Genomic DNA, 14,950 nt, shown 5'->3' with positions numbered 1-14,950 from the left:
TAAATGAAGATACTTCAATCAAATATTAAACAGGGATACCCAAACCGAGAGACTCACAAGTTTAACCAAGGAAGACACGGGGAAGGCGGCAGATGGAAATTCAGAGCGATGAGCAAAACGACAAGTTGAAAGCAAAAGCCAACGTTTCGACAAGAGGTTTTGTCTTCTTCAAGGCGACATATACTTTCCTCGCCACAGTATATATAGGTGGAGTTCTTCTAAAGGGGAGAGGGTGTAAGGCGGGCGGGGGCGGCAACGAGCGAAGGTGTGTTAGCCTGTCGAATTGAGAATAAACCAGTGCTGTGCAGAAGGCCAGGGACCCGGCCGTCTGTCAATCACGTGTCAACGCCCACGTGTTAGCCGGCGTCTAAACGGCGTCTGGCACGCCGGCTGGAAGAAAAGAAGAAAGGAAAAGGAAAAAAACCGCTAAAAAAACCAACCTAAGTGTTGCTGCCTATAGCTTGAAATTTGGCATAGCGAATAGATTCTAAAGATCCCTTTGAAACGTGTATGCCTATTGGTTGCAATGTCTTGAACTTATGGATAAGGTATGATTCTCTGTATTTTCTTTCTCGTTAAGAACGGAAATTTGAGTGTAAAATGTAGAGTTTAACATCACCAAATTTATGACCTGGTTGGTTGAAACGTTGAAACGGTTGGTTGGCGACGGCTTTAAGAAGCTGTATAGCTGTGTCAGCGCGATGTCCGTTTAATCTGACATTTATTGATTGTCCTGTGTCACCGAGATATTGTTTCTTACAGAAGGAACATTCAAGCGTATAAATCACATCCGAACTTATACAAGTGATGCTAGATTTGACTTCGTGTGTAGGACTATTTGCGGTGCTTTTAATTTTAATGACACTTTCAAGGTGCCTGCAGGTTTCGCACCTGGGCGACAGCATGCTTTTCTTACGGGGAAATGCTGTTGGCTTACTTTTGCGTCCACTAATATGTCTATAAAGTTCCTCTTGCGGCAATAGGTAACCATAGGTACATCCGGGAACGCTCAAATGATACTGCTAAACAAAAAACGACACGGACGTAAGATGACACACCAAGCGCAAACTTTCAACTAAGTTTATTGTACCACAGAATCGATTTTATACATGTGAAGCAGCGTAGACTGCACATGCGCTTACATGAAAAGAGAACTGCGCACTCATGTAACATAGTTGAAACAAAGTTGTTAACATAGTAATGCAACTATGTTACGTGAATGCGCAGTCCTCTTTTCATGTAAGCGCATTCGCAGTCTACACTGCTTCACATGTATAAAATCGGATCAGTGGTACAATAAAAGTTGCGCTTGGTGTGTCGTCTTCTCTTACGTCCGTGTCGTTTTTTGTTGCGCAGTATCACTTGAGTAATGGATCATCACCTTGCCGGGAATGCTGCTCTCGAGAACGTTTTGATCAGAAGCGTGTTACTTGATAATATTGGGTGGTATTTTCGCAGGATGTTGTTTATGTATGGGGGGGGGGGGCACTAGAATATTTCGTTACAAAGGCCGGTGGCCTGTCAAATTCTGGTGTGGGCTGTTTCTTCGGCAATTCCGACTGTCTCTCCAATCTTGACGTGGCATAATATGTTTTATCGAGAGCAACGTGGGGATAGTTCCTTTCTGTTAGCGTTGCTTTAAGGTCATTTAGGTGGCTGATATGATCGTGGACTTCGCGGCAGATTCTTCTTATTCGTTTCGCTTGTCCAACAAAAATCTCTTGCTTGCGGTGTCGCGAGTGCTGACTGTTGTAGTCTAAATATTGCTGGCTATGTGTGGGATTCCGGTAAAGTGTCATTCTCAGCTTTCCGTTTTCTATGTATGCCGCCGTGTCCAGGAGGTTGGTCTGATTAGAAGAGTGGTGAGCAGTAAATTTAATACTCGGGTGAAAGCGATTGAAATGGCTAATTAAGTCGGTTAGCGCGATTGTGCCGTGTTCTCATATTATAAATACATTGGCAATGTAACGAATATAGGTGTGGGGTTTTAAAGGGTAGTATTTCAGCTGGTCTGCTTCGAACGATCTCGTGAAAATGTTCGCATACGCGTGAGCGAATGATGTACCCATACCAGTGCAGAAAGTTTGCAGGTAGTGAATAGAATCGAATTCGAAGTAGTTGAGCGTTAGGACTAGCCTAAGGAGCGACAGGTAAACTTCAGGAGCGTGCGCTTGGGGGATGATTGCGAGGGATTTCGAAACGGCTTCAATTCCTTCACTCATGGGTATGTTGGTGTAAAGGGCAGAAACATCCAAAGTGACTAGAATTCCCCTGTAATTAAAGCATATTGTCGCCCCAGGCGCAAAACCTGTAGCCACCTTCAAAGTGAGATTAAAATTCGAAGCAATGCAAATAGTTATACACACGAAGTCAAATCTAGCTTCACTTGCTCAAGTTCGGATGTGATTTATATGCTTGAAAGTTCTTTCTGTAAGAAACAATATATCGGTGAAATAGGACAATCAATGAACGTCAGAGTAAACGGACATCGCGCGGACACAGCTAAAAAGCTTCCCAAAGCTGTCGTTTAGAATTTGAACCAACCAGGTGATAACTTTGATTAATTTAAACTCTACACTTTACAGTAAAATTTCCGTTCTGAACGAGAAAGCAAATACAGAGAATTATACCTTATCCATAAGTTCAGGACATTGGAACCAATAGGCATTTCAAAGGGATCTTTAGAATCTATTCGCTATGCTAAATTTCAAGCTGTAGGGAACAACTCTTAGTTTGGTTTCTTAGCGTTTTTTTGTTTTCGTTCTTTCTCTTTTTCCAGCCGGCGTGTCAGACGCTGTTGAAGGTGAGCGAAGGTGTGTTAGCGGGTGGGTGGGGCAACGAGTGAACGTGTGTTAATGTGCAATAACACACCTTAGCTCGTTGACCCACCCACCCGCCTTACACTCTCTCCCCTTTAGAAGAATCGCACCTATATACACTGTGGCGAGAAAAGCATATTTCGCCTTGAATACAAATCCACTTGTCGAAACGTTGGCTCCTGCTTTCACCTTATTCTCGTTTTGCTCAACTACACACATTAGGCACATTTGTAGACTTAAACAAGACGTTCGACACGCTCAACCATGACATTATTTTCGCAGAACTAGAGCACTATGGTGTACGGAGGCACACCCTTAATGAATTTAAATCATACTTAAGCTCGAGTTTCCAGTATGTAGCGATTGGAAACTATTTGTCTGAAGTCCTGCAAACCAAAAATGGATTCCCGCAAGGCAGTTTATTGGGACTTCTGCTCTTTAGTATTTATGTAAACGACATTATTAATATCACTAAGAAGACAAAATATGCTGATGATACATCCTTGCTATCTTTCGTTCGATAACGTTCGGAAAATAGCCTACACTGCCAATCGGGTTGTTTCATTATTGGCGAAATGGTCACTGTACAATTCACTAAAAATTAACGAAGGTAAAACAAAGGCAATGATTTTTCACCCGAACAACAAGTAAATTTCTAATCCACCGCATCTAGTCTTAAATGACAATAATATTGATTATGTTGATGAGTTTACTTCTCTTGGTTTAGTCTTTACTATTACTATGGCATGGGACGCTTACATAAACGAAACGCATTATTCTTTCCGGATTTATCGGAAGCTAAGTTTATACTACGCTTTCTTGTTCTCATACTTAAATTACTGCTTTCTAGTCTGGGGTGACACCACTTTTCGAATGTCCACAAATTATTTGTTCTAGAGAATAAAATCCTCCGGATAATTGCTGACACATCATACGATACCCCAACACTTCCCCTACGTTTAAAATATAAAACTGTTGGCGTAAATAAATGGTTTCAGTGCAGGTTTGCATGCTTTTATTAAGAAACGATAGCAAGAAATGATAGCTTCCTTATTTGCATAGTAAAACTAACGCCGCGTATCACACTACATGAAACTAGAAAACGGCATGCTTGTACAGTATCTCGATGAGAACTAATTATTGATTCACGATGTTGATCTACATATTGCCTAAATGCTTAAACACTTATTTCTATGATAATTTATGCTATATGTCATTTCCTGCTATTCGAGCCTCATTCGTGACTTATTACTTGTTGACCTTATTTTCTAGAGCATTTGACGTTTCCATTATTATTATAATTTTAGACTGTTTCACGTTAATCAAATATTTTTCGTATTATATATTTAATATGCGAGTATTCACTACATGGTATAAATGCACTTGAAGTTCCACATATCATTGTACACAGAACTACGTAACTCTTGCACTCACAATGTCCGAGGTATTTCATTGCACTACGCATATTGTACTTTAATATTGCTGAACTTTTCTTTTTTTTCTCCTGTCGCAACTATGAATTTTGTTAAATGGGTTCGAGAGTTTGTGAAGTGGTCGTACAGACTGCTTTTTCTATATTGCCCCCAGTTTCTACGGCTGCACACTGTACTACAAACTGAAATAAAGCTTTGATTGATTGATTGATTGATTGATTGATTGATTGATTGATTGATTGATTGATTGATGGTACACTCACTCATATGTTTCTATACCTTGCAACTTGACTCGCCTCAAGTATTTCTCTGCTTGTTTCGGAGCCATTTTGGCATAACGCCATGCATCATTTCTAAATCAGGTCTGCATCCGCACTCTTTGTAGTGAACTACCAAATGACCTTCTATGTCTCGCCTCACATGGCTGACATGTTCTCGCAAACGTTCATAGATGCAACGTCAGCCCCTTGCCAAATACATAGTATTTGCCGCCCGAGAACGGAATCTTGTAGACAATACCTTCAGCGTATCTGACGTATGAGTTGGTGTGGTTGGTTTGACAGTGACGTCGTGCTCTGCCTTCCTGGTCTTCTGTCTTGCATTACCCCAGCAGTTTCGGGTGCTGACACCAAGACTAGGATGTTCGTCCTCTGGCCTAAACGTTTCAGGCCAAAAGGCCCATTGTGGACATAAGGCACCACCACCGTTTTCTGCCGCAGTGAGTTTCGCAGGTTTACTTATCCTCCTCCCGTTGCGCACCGCGCATTTTTCATTTTTTTCTGAGGGTACCTTCTGAGAGAGAAACTAGGACGTGCTTCCCGTATCCGAAAGTAAGCAGGCCGTTTACGTGTTCTCGGAAGCCGGTTTCAATCATGGGTGAACACAAATTTGTACGTGCGTTATTAAGACACAATTGCACCAATTCTCTATCATCTGTACCCTTAGGCATGACGTATGCGATACCTGTACCGAACGTGCCACCTAGTTTGATGGCCCAACTGGAACGAGATCATCGCGTTGCCCTTCGACTAAACCTTGGATTACGTCGTCAGGCCCAACCTGTTACATTACTGAAGCGCATCAGTTACCCCTGAGGCTGCAGGCATACAAGAGAGCTCTACATCATATTGAGCGTCTGCATCGCGCATCGAATGGTCAATCTCTCCTTGAGCGTTTCATTCACCGCCCGTTATCTCGCATGGGAAAAATGGCGGCATTATTTATGAATATTAATTACACTTCTGAACATACAGTTTCAGTTACGCCTCCGCCTCCAAAAGATATCGCGAAACACGTCTATTTCCCGTTACCTCACCATCCCTGATATGCACAAAAAGTCTGATATGTCCGTTTCAGAAATATTCCAATTGGCTCAGTCTCACATGTTCGAAATATTTCCAGAGTAACTTCAAGTATTGACCGATGCATCTGCACACAGCGACGGTCAAGGCGCTTCTGCAGCTTTTTTTTCTGCCATGCGACTCAAGTACGAGGTATCTTTCAAATACATCATCGAACTTCGTCAACAACGGCAGAGCTAGCAGTGGTAAATGTTGCACTGATATGCGTGCAAGAAGAGTGAACCACTTAGAAGATTGCCATTTATACGGACTTCCGCGCTAGCTTTAGTACATTACAACGCAGTCAGATTGATTGCGCAGTTGTGTGCAGCATTACTGGCTCTGCAACCAAAATTTCATCACCTGGGGTATCTTTCATTGTTCAATCGATACCTTCGCACGTAGGAATCGCCGGAAATGAAGAAGCTGATCGACTGGCTTCAACTTGCGCTCATTACAACTCCGTCTCTTGAAATTTTGTGCAAGCTTGATGACGCTTGCATGATGATTTGTCGCCACCTTCTCAAGCAGAATCCAGACCAGCGCGTCGTAAATGGAACGTTCGCGCCCCGTGTTCGCGGTCAAGGTTTGCCTCGTCGCGCTAGAGCGCAACTACTCAATCTGATGGGTGGCTGCGTGAACGATTGCGCGAACGCTTATACAGACAAGGACGTGTGGCCAGTCCATCGTGTACGTGTTGCGGCTGCTGCGAGGCACTTCAGCACCTGATATGGGAGAGTCCGGCTTTCAGTGCGCAGCGCATGTCGTTAGTGAGGGACTATCACGTCCTTGGCCTGCGGTGTACGACGCTCGACGAGTGTTTGTGCCCCAAAGGTAGTGCATCTCGATGTGATGAGGCTCATAGCACTCTGCTTACTTTTCTAGAATTAATTAAGGTTCAGGTTTGTAGAGTCGATACTATTCCTTCTATTTACCATTCTGTAGTTGCGTGACCTTCAGTGACCCGCCCCACTGTGTGTGATCTGTACTATGTGTTGTACTTTATTCTTTTAGATTTATCTTGTCTCCTTCCTATCTTCATTTGCTGTGTTGCTGTCACCTCCCTTATGAAGAGTAGGTAGGCGGTAGTGCCCCTTCCGGTGGCAGTTGCCAGCCTGCTTTTCGCTTTCCCTTTCATGTTTAATGTGTATACGTTTTAAAAACAAATAAACATAATAATCCTCTTTTAGCCAATTCCAATATTAAATAAAAAAGCTAATACTCGCCTACAATTCGGCCCACTCGAATTTGGTCGAATGCAAGTCGAAGTCTTACCGTGCGCGAGCATGAACAATTCAACGAGTATTATGGTATGACAGAGAGACGGCTTTTTCTCGTCATCAAAGAGTAGACTAACTCCTGTGACTAACCATCGCATAGTAACAGATAAAAGCGCTGGGCCAATCCGTCAGAGCCCGTACCGAATCCCTATGCGAGAACGAGGAACCATCAAGGAACAAATCAATGAAATGCAGCGCGGCGAACTCACTGAAGCACCCAATAGTCCGTGAGCATCTCTCGTAGTCGTAGTGAAGAGGAAAGATAGAACTGAAATATAATTTCAACACTTGAACGAAATGACGAAAGATTTATACACCTTCAACGGAAAGAGGACGCTCCACAGGGTTGGTAGTGCGAAAACGTTTTTGTCGTTGGATCTCTAGACGGCCTGACAAATAGAAGACGGCGAGAGGGATCGAGGGAAGACCACGTTTATCAATTGGGACGGACTCTCTGAGTTCAAAGTTATGTCATTGCTCGGCACCCGCAACTTTCAAACGCGTAAAGGACACTGTATTGGCAGGCTTTAAAACCTTGATGAAGTCGTCCAGATGGCGTCCGTCAAGCTCAAAGACGCCTCAAACTCAGACAATCTACTTATGCAGCTTGGTAAGATACTAGCCGTCATCAAGTCGTCTGGGCGGACCGTGAAACCAGAAAAGGGCAACTTCACTTACGAAGAGCTTCTCTTTTATGGCCACGGCATCGACAAGTCTGGAGAGTGTGTTCATCCGAAGAAGACACCTGCCAGTGCAAACTTTCCGCATACCGCCGATGGAATGGAGTGGTCAGCTTTTTATGCTGCATGTACTGCAGGTGTTTTCTCAAGGACCTTTCGCGCATCACGGAGCCACTAACTTACCTCACGAAATCCAACGTCCAGTTTCTGGAGCTTTTCGCACACCGCGTACCAATGCGATAGCCGGAACAATAAAAATTGCACAAATGTATGAGTCGACAGCTCCTATCGTATATGCAAGCGGACTGCGTGCCATACGCAGGTAGGAGTTTGCCAGTGGTGAGCAAAGCGCTGGTTGTTTGAGCAGTGCCATGTTGATTTGTAAATGTTTGACTTTGTGCGTCATTTATGTGCCTGGCGAGTGCTTCGGACTAGCGAGTCGGCATAAAGCCGCACCCCTCACAGTGATGTCGTGCGTGGTAGAATTTAAACTTGTACTGTAGACCACGGTGGCAGAGAGTCAGAGGCTTTGTTCATAACACGCTTTTACAGGATGAAATTACTTGGTTTGTGCTGCCTGATTTGCCTTTAACTAATGTTCAGCCACAGTCTAGTCGTGAAGCCTATGAGGGTACAAGCAAAGGCTAAAAAGCTTGGCATAACGCTACCTTCCCTCGTCCTTAGCAAGACCATGCTGCTACTAATAAACGTGCGTCGTTTTTATTCCTTTGGCGCGTTCCCCAATAAATGTGTTGCCTAAATTATTGCATTTTTGTAATACGTGATGCATTCTCGTGTCGATGGGATGGCCACAATTGCTGACCTGCAGAGTATTGTTACCTTACTTATATGTCGCTTCCGTTTGCAGCGTCAAAATTCTACAGAAACATTCAGTGGTACTCTAGCGGTACATTCGAGAAAAATGTGTTAGGATTGCGTCGCCCCACTTTGAGGATCGGCATCCATGATTTAAAGAACGATCATCACATTGCATAGTGTTGCTCAGGAGCTCACTCGACAAACGTGAACGATTTGTGCGTTGCGGTGACGGTGGCCAGTGGTCCAGTTAGCAGGAGTGACGCGATGACTGACGGCAGACGTTCCTTGTACAACGATGCAAGGCCCGAGATAATGAGGAAGCAATTTTTCACACAGCTTGGTGATTGACAAATTGTGCAAGGGCGAACTTGGTCACCTGCGAGGAGCGATACAACGCGGCTCCTCGCATCGCAACAAACGTTCCCCTTGTCTTGACTGATTGCGGTCTTGGCGAGGACGATTTCACAGCACAGGGCGATGCGGGCAGCAAACACCCAGCTGGAGAGGTTCGTAACACACAACGTCCACAAGCGCTTGGATTTAAAGTAGGCGGAAGTATCAGCCGGTACGCAGTCGAGACAATGAAGAGATGTTTAGAGTATTGGCGGGAAAACGCAGGGAAGCGACTGATGCGATCTGAACAATTACAGATATAGGCAGCGGTACAAGGTAGATAAAAAAGATTAAAAAAGATGTGAAACACGAATGCTAGAAGGGAAAACATTGAAGGAAAAGCATACCCGAGTACCTCCAGCAGGCTATGCGACGGTTTGTCCGCGCCCCGACCAAAGGAGATCATAATAGAGCATAATCTTCCACAAGGTACGTGGTTGGAACAGCGGTTCGCGAATGGAAGGTAGTGCAGGCGAAAGGCAGTGTACGGCCGCACACGACGGAAAGGATGCAGTAAATAGTTCAGCGTTCTACGGCCGTATTATAAGCAAACGTTACAAAAGGAAGAGTTGTGTCGCAGTTTTTGTGATGTGGTCAAACATACATAGACGGCAAGCAGACAAAGTTTGATGAAATCGCTCATAAGATCATTAGTTAGCGGATGATGATCTGGTGCGGTCTTATAGATTGCGTTAGAGGCCTGGAGAACACCATGAATATGGAAGAAACATCTTGCCACTGCAAATGAAGAGGACAAGAAACGCGCCGCGACGCAAAACAACAGTGTGCATGAAAAACTCAGCTACTTTGAGATCAGTCCTATAAGGAAGAGTTGCAGTGTCAGCGCAGCACGCGAGATGGTTGATAGCGGCAACAATCCAGCGGTGACCGGCGGTTGTAAATGAAATTCGAACGTGGTGGGTGAGGATGGCATATGAGGGCCGACAGGAAGGAATGTCGAACGTTGTTGCAGTTCGTATAACGTGTGGGAACCAACATACTTGGAGACAATGGTAGAAAGGCCAGGCCAGAAAGAGCTAGTCTTGATGCGGTCGTAGCTTTAGTGAAAACCTGAATGGCGAGCAGTCATGTAGTACTGGAAAGCTTCGAAAATTTCAAGTCGAAGTGAACGAGGGATGACCGTGACCCACAGGCTACCACCAGAATGGTAAATTTGCCGAAGTAATGGCCCGCCTAGAAATTAAAATTTTTCACCTACCGTCTTAAGCGGCTGTTTGGAGGGCTGGATAAACCGGAGAGCCGATTGATGATGGTGTGGTAGTACGAGCCTGTCTGTTATGGTAAGACGCGAACAGCATATGGAAGCAAATCAACCGAGGCAACGAACTCTGCTGCCGTACTGGGCATGTGCGTGACGCTTGGCTGGGCCGTTTTGAGCAGACAGAAGGTGAAGCATTGACATTTGGCTACAGTAGGCTGCGCGACAAAGCGTCCGGATTTGGATGTTGCCTGTAGGGCCTGTGCGTGATAAGTGTAGTCATACTCCTGCAAACATGAATACCCAAATTTTTCATGCATGACAACCCAGCATAGACGAAAGTGGTCGGTCACGATTGTGAAATGGCGGACTATAGACAGCGGCGAAATTTCTGTAACGACCACACGATGGCCAGCCATTCTTGCTCTGTGATGATATAGTTTTGTTCCGCAGGAGAGAGTACGGCTCGAGTATGCCAGAATTTATTGTTTGAATTCTTGATTCCGCTGCAGGAGGACAGCACCGATTCCATGCCCACTGAGCTGCGTTAAGGGTAGAACAGGCTGTTGGATCTAATTGATGGCAAACTCGCTGTGACTTGAGGCATCGTGTGAGCGTCTGGAAGGCGGCTTCACAATTGTCCGAACAGACAAAATGCGCCGCCCGACGTCAGAAGACTGGGAAGTATAGCTGCGATGGCGACTGAGCCACGCACAAAGCGACGAAAGTAGGACGCTAACCTGATAAATGTGCAAAGATCTTTTCGTACCGTTGGTTGAGGAAATTACAATACAGCAGGCACCTTGTCGGGACCCGGCGGAATGTCTTGATTACTGACAACGTGAGCCAATACATTGATTCTTCAACTTGCAAATAAACAATCAGTATTCAGCAGGAGACGAGCCTTGGCTAGACACGTAAAGGCGTCATCTAAACGTTCTTGGTGCTGGGGAAACTAGAGAAAAAGATGGCTGTGTCGCCCAGGTAACAAAGGCAGGTTTCTGTTTTAAGTCACGCACTACGTTATCTATAATTTGTTGAAACGTTGCTGGCACATTAGGCCACCTTAGATGCATCACATAAAAATAAAAAAAAGTACATCACCTGTGTCGAATGCAGTTTTTTCTTTGTCATGCTCATGCGTCGGAATCTGCCACTAGCCGGAGTACAATGAAGACTTTGATATAATTTCGCACCTTTTAAGGTTTTATCCACAACGTCGTCGATACGAAGCATAGAATAAACATTCTTGAGGGCAATTTTTCAAGCGCCCTATATTTGACGCGAAACGGACCAAAGCATCATTTTCTTTAAAAAGTACAACTGAAGAAGGCGAAGGGTTTGTTTAAGGCCTTATAAGATTGCGTGAAAGCATGTCGTTAAATTGTTCAGATATAACGTTACGTTCAGAAGAAGGTGCACGGTTTACGGGGTGGCGAATTACGTGAAAGTCATCTGTTTCGATGGCATGAGTGGCCCCACTAGCCTGACCCAAGCCATGCAAACAAGCACCATACCGAGATTTGTTTTTCATTAACATGGTCAACAGGGCGTCGCTCTGGGCCAACTGAGTTCGGGACTCAAAGTGACCTCGAGAGCTCTGGAAACACCTTCCGCGGGTGTACAATGTGTGAAGATGAGGTGGGTGAAACAGCGATGACACACACCGGTGCTGCGTTGGGAAACAATAGACCCTTCTGGCAGTAGCAATGCTTCTTGAGTCGTGTGGAAGGCGGTGAGACTGGCATAGCCACGTGAAATCCAGGCCAGGTAAGAGGCGATGGGGGATTCCTCAATAAATGCAGCGCTGATACAGTGAGCCACTGTGTCACCGTCGATAGTGTATGTTGACTTAAATGCAAGAATACGTGCTTGGCCTGGTGGAAAAACTAAGTCCACAGGTGCCACGAAGGGGGAGGGCGAGAAATCAAAACCCGCAGTGAGCGCGGTGTCCCTTGTGAGAACCACTGGTTCGGCGCACAAAATGTCAGCAGAAGCAACTGTCAGGGAGTCGCAGCCTATTATAACTTAAATATTGTTACGGAAGGATGAAAGAAGAGAGAGAAAGAAGAAGATCGGAGACGTTGGCTTCTGGGTGTTGTTGTTGGTGTGTGTCTGTGAAAACTTTTATTGTAATGAGGTCCGGAGGCTCGACTTCTTTAGCCAAGGCGGGCCACTCCCACGTTAGCACTGTCAGGCCAAGCCTTTCAGCGACATCATGGGCCCTCTGGACTGCCCTTAGTTGGTCCTGAAACAATGGGCTTTGAATCCTTTTTTCCCACTGTGGCCATTCTTCAACTAGGATGGGGAGAGTCGCGGGACACCCCGCCAGTATATGTCTGATTCCAATGATGCCAATACAATCATGGCAGTCCACCTGAATCTCCCTCTCTGGATATACTTTATTAATGCTGTACGGTGTGGGATATGTACCCGTTTGAAATAAGCCCAGTGAGACTGCCTGAGCCCTGTTCAGTTTTGAATGTGGCAATGGGAATTGGCTGCGTCCTAAATAGTAATGTTTGGTAACGTCATTGTACGTTATTAAACGATCTCTACATTCCCTGGCTTGATGGTGAACGGCTTCGTTGTGACTGTCACGGTTAGCAAGTCCTCGTGCCAAGTCATGAGCAACCTCATTGAGGTTTACCCGCGTCTCGTCCACTCTCCCCATATGGCAGGAAGCCATCGGATTTCTGTTCTCATAATCCGAATGTTTTCAAAAAGTTTAGCTGCAACTCCAGCTACGTAGCCTTTATCAAAACACTTTACAGCGGATTTCGAATCACTGTAAATGCAGGCCCACTTATTACTCCTGATATCTAGAGCAATTGCCGCTTCTTCCGCCACCATGGGGTCCTTAGTAAAAATAGTGAGAGCGTCTTGCACCTTCCCTTGATAATTTGATACAATGGCCGTATATGCTTCTTTACCTTTCACCCTGGCAGCATCGACTATAGCTGCCAGTTGCTTCTGCTGCTCTGCTTCCTGCAAGAGTGCTTTAGCTCTTGCCTTTCTCCTTTCGACATTTTATTCTGGATGCATGTTTCTGGGGAGAGGATTGGTTCTGATCTTGTTCCTAACTTCAGTCCTTAATTCTACTTCCGCCTCTATTGGGCTCCTTGATGTATTCAGTTCTGCACGTACTGCCTGTAATATGTTGGTGGAGAGCTATCTTAACTATTCTGACTCATCCTGTATATATATATTGTAAATATAGTTTTTATAGACTTGCAACATCCCGTAACATTTCGGTGAGAGGTGCGGGGTACCACGGCTGGAAACGCAGCTCCACAGTGGACGTCGCATCACCGTCCGCACCATGAATGACGGTGAGCACGCCGGATCAAAATCGTTGCGCCTTCAACGTCACCGTTACCAGCTACCTCGCTGTCCCCTTCGGTTGTCGTTGTGCAACCCAAGGGTCCTGGCACTGTATGCGGGGCCGATGGCGCCAACGTTGAAGAGTCGGTGGCCATGTACGAACGCGTGAGTGGAATCTACAGATGGGACCGTACGCTTATGCTAGCTAACCTGTTGCTCTGCCTAAGAGGCACGGCAAAGGTGTCTCGTACATCCAGAACGTGCTGACACTTTGTCTTAAAGCCGATCACGACATGAGAGAAGCTGAGAATGTCGGGCGCGTGCTTATGGACATTGCTGACGACGCGTGTAACCTGCTCATGTTCAAGAGCTGCTCTACAATTGGCGCCATCATTAAAGAGTGCCGACAATTCGAGCAGACCAAAAGCCAACGCGTTTTGCAACCATTCGCTAGACTTCCCAATACTGCCGCAAAGTCGACGTGTGAAGATCAACCCACACAGCAGCATGCGTCGCCATCAGAGGACGTGGTGCGAATCGTTAGACGTGAACTGGATGCGATGGCGCCCGCAGCTTTCTGTACGCGTGGCCCTCATGTTACCACTTTTTCAGTTCCCCTCGTACAAGCCATCGTTCGCCAGGAACTTGAAAACATTGGTTTGTAGTCTGTGCGTGCTGTCGCCAATTCCAGAGCTAAAGAACGTCCTTCTACTATTTTCGCTCAACCCCGACGCTTCTCTCCGCGTAATGGCAACCCGACTGAGTGGGGAACTGCGGATGACCAGCCGATATGTTTCACCTGTCACCGCATTGGTCATGTCGCCCGATACTGTCGCAGATCGTGGCCCTCAATAACTCTCACGCCGACGAACTTGAGCCGTTTTGATGGAAATAGCCGCAATGTTTTACCCACCGCCGAGTCTAACAGCGCCGCCAACTCTGCTCGGAACACGTAGTATAGCCGCTCACCATCGCCGCGCGGACTCCAGTCTCGTTCAACACAAACACGTCGCCCATCTTCGCCGCAGCCACGTCGCCATTCGTCCCCTGTGGCTTTAGCCGCACCCTTTCGGAAAACTAGGAAATGCAGCCCTCGGAGGTGGTGCTGCGTTGCCAACTACTGCAGCAAATGCTGTCTTCGCCCACAAGGAGGAGTGTAATTCACGTTGAAGTAGACGGCGTACCTGTACAAGCACTCGTCGACACTGGAGCCTTTGGAGTCTTTGTTACACTGGACACTGGAGTCTTTGTTACTTTAACGACGTTATTGTTTCTTCTCCCACATTCAGCAGCCACCTTTCGCGACTCGCTGCAATTCTTGCAGTCTTCCGGAAAGCCGGCCTTCAACTGAACTCCATGAAGTGTCAATTCGGGCGCCGTCAGATCAGCGTGTTAGGACACCTTGTTGACGCATCCGGTGTCCAGCCAGATCCAGAAAAAGTTCGCGCCGTACGCAGTTTCCCTGTACCACGTTCTGCCTCTGACGTGCCCTGCTTCATCAGACTGTGTTCTTACTTTCGCCGTTTCGTCAGAATCTTCGCCGACGTTGCTTGGCCTTTGACAGATCTTCTAAAGAAGAAAACGCTATTCTCATGGGGCCCGGAGCAGGCTCACGCGTTTGCCGCTCTCATCGGGTTTCTGAC

General features: G+C 46.0%; 1 protein-coding gene across 1 annotated transcript in view; it reads left to right on the top strand.

Annotated features, from left to right (window-relative positions):
• Positions 1 to 14,950, top strand: part of LOC142574426 (uncharacterized) — a 311,223-nt gene that overhangs the window by 246,227 nt on the left and 50,046 nt on the right. The window lies entirely within an intron of this gene.

Source organism: Dermacentor variabilis, chromosome 3 (genome assembly GCF_050947875.1).
Source record: "Dermacentor variabilis isolate Ectoservices chromosome 3, ASM5094787v1, whole genome shotgun sequence".
NCBI classification, from domain to species: domain Eukaryota; kingdom Metazoa; phylum Arthropoda; class Arachnida; order Ixodida; family Ixodidae; genus Dermacentor; species Dermacentor variabilis.
This window is presented reverse-complemented; position numbering and strand designations above follow the sequence as displayed.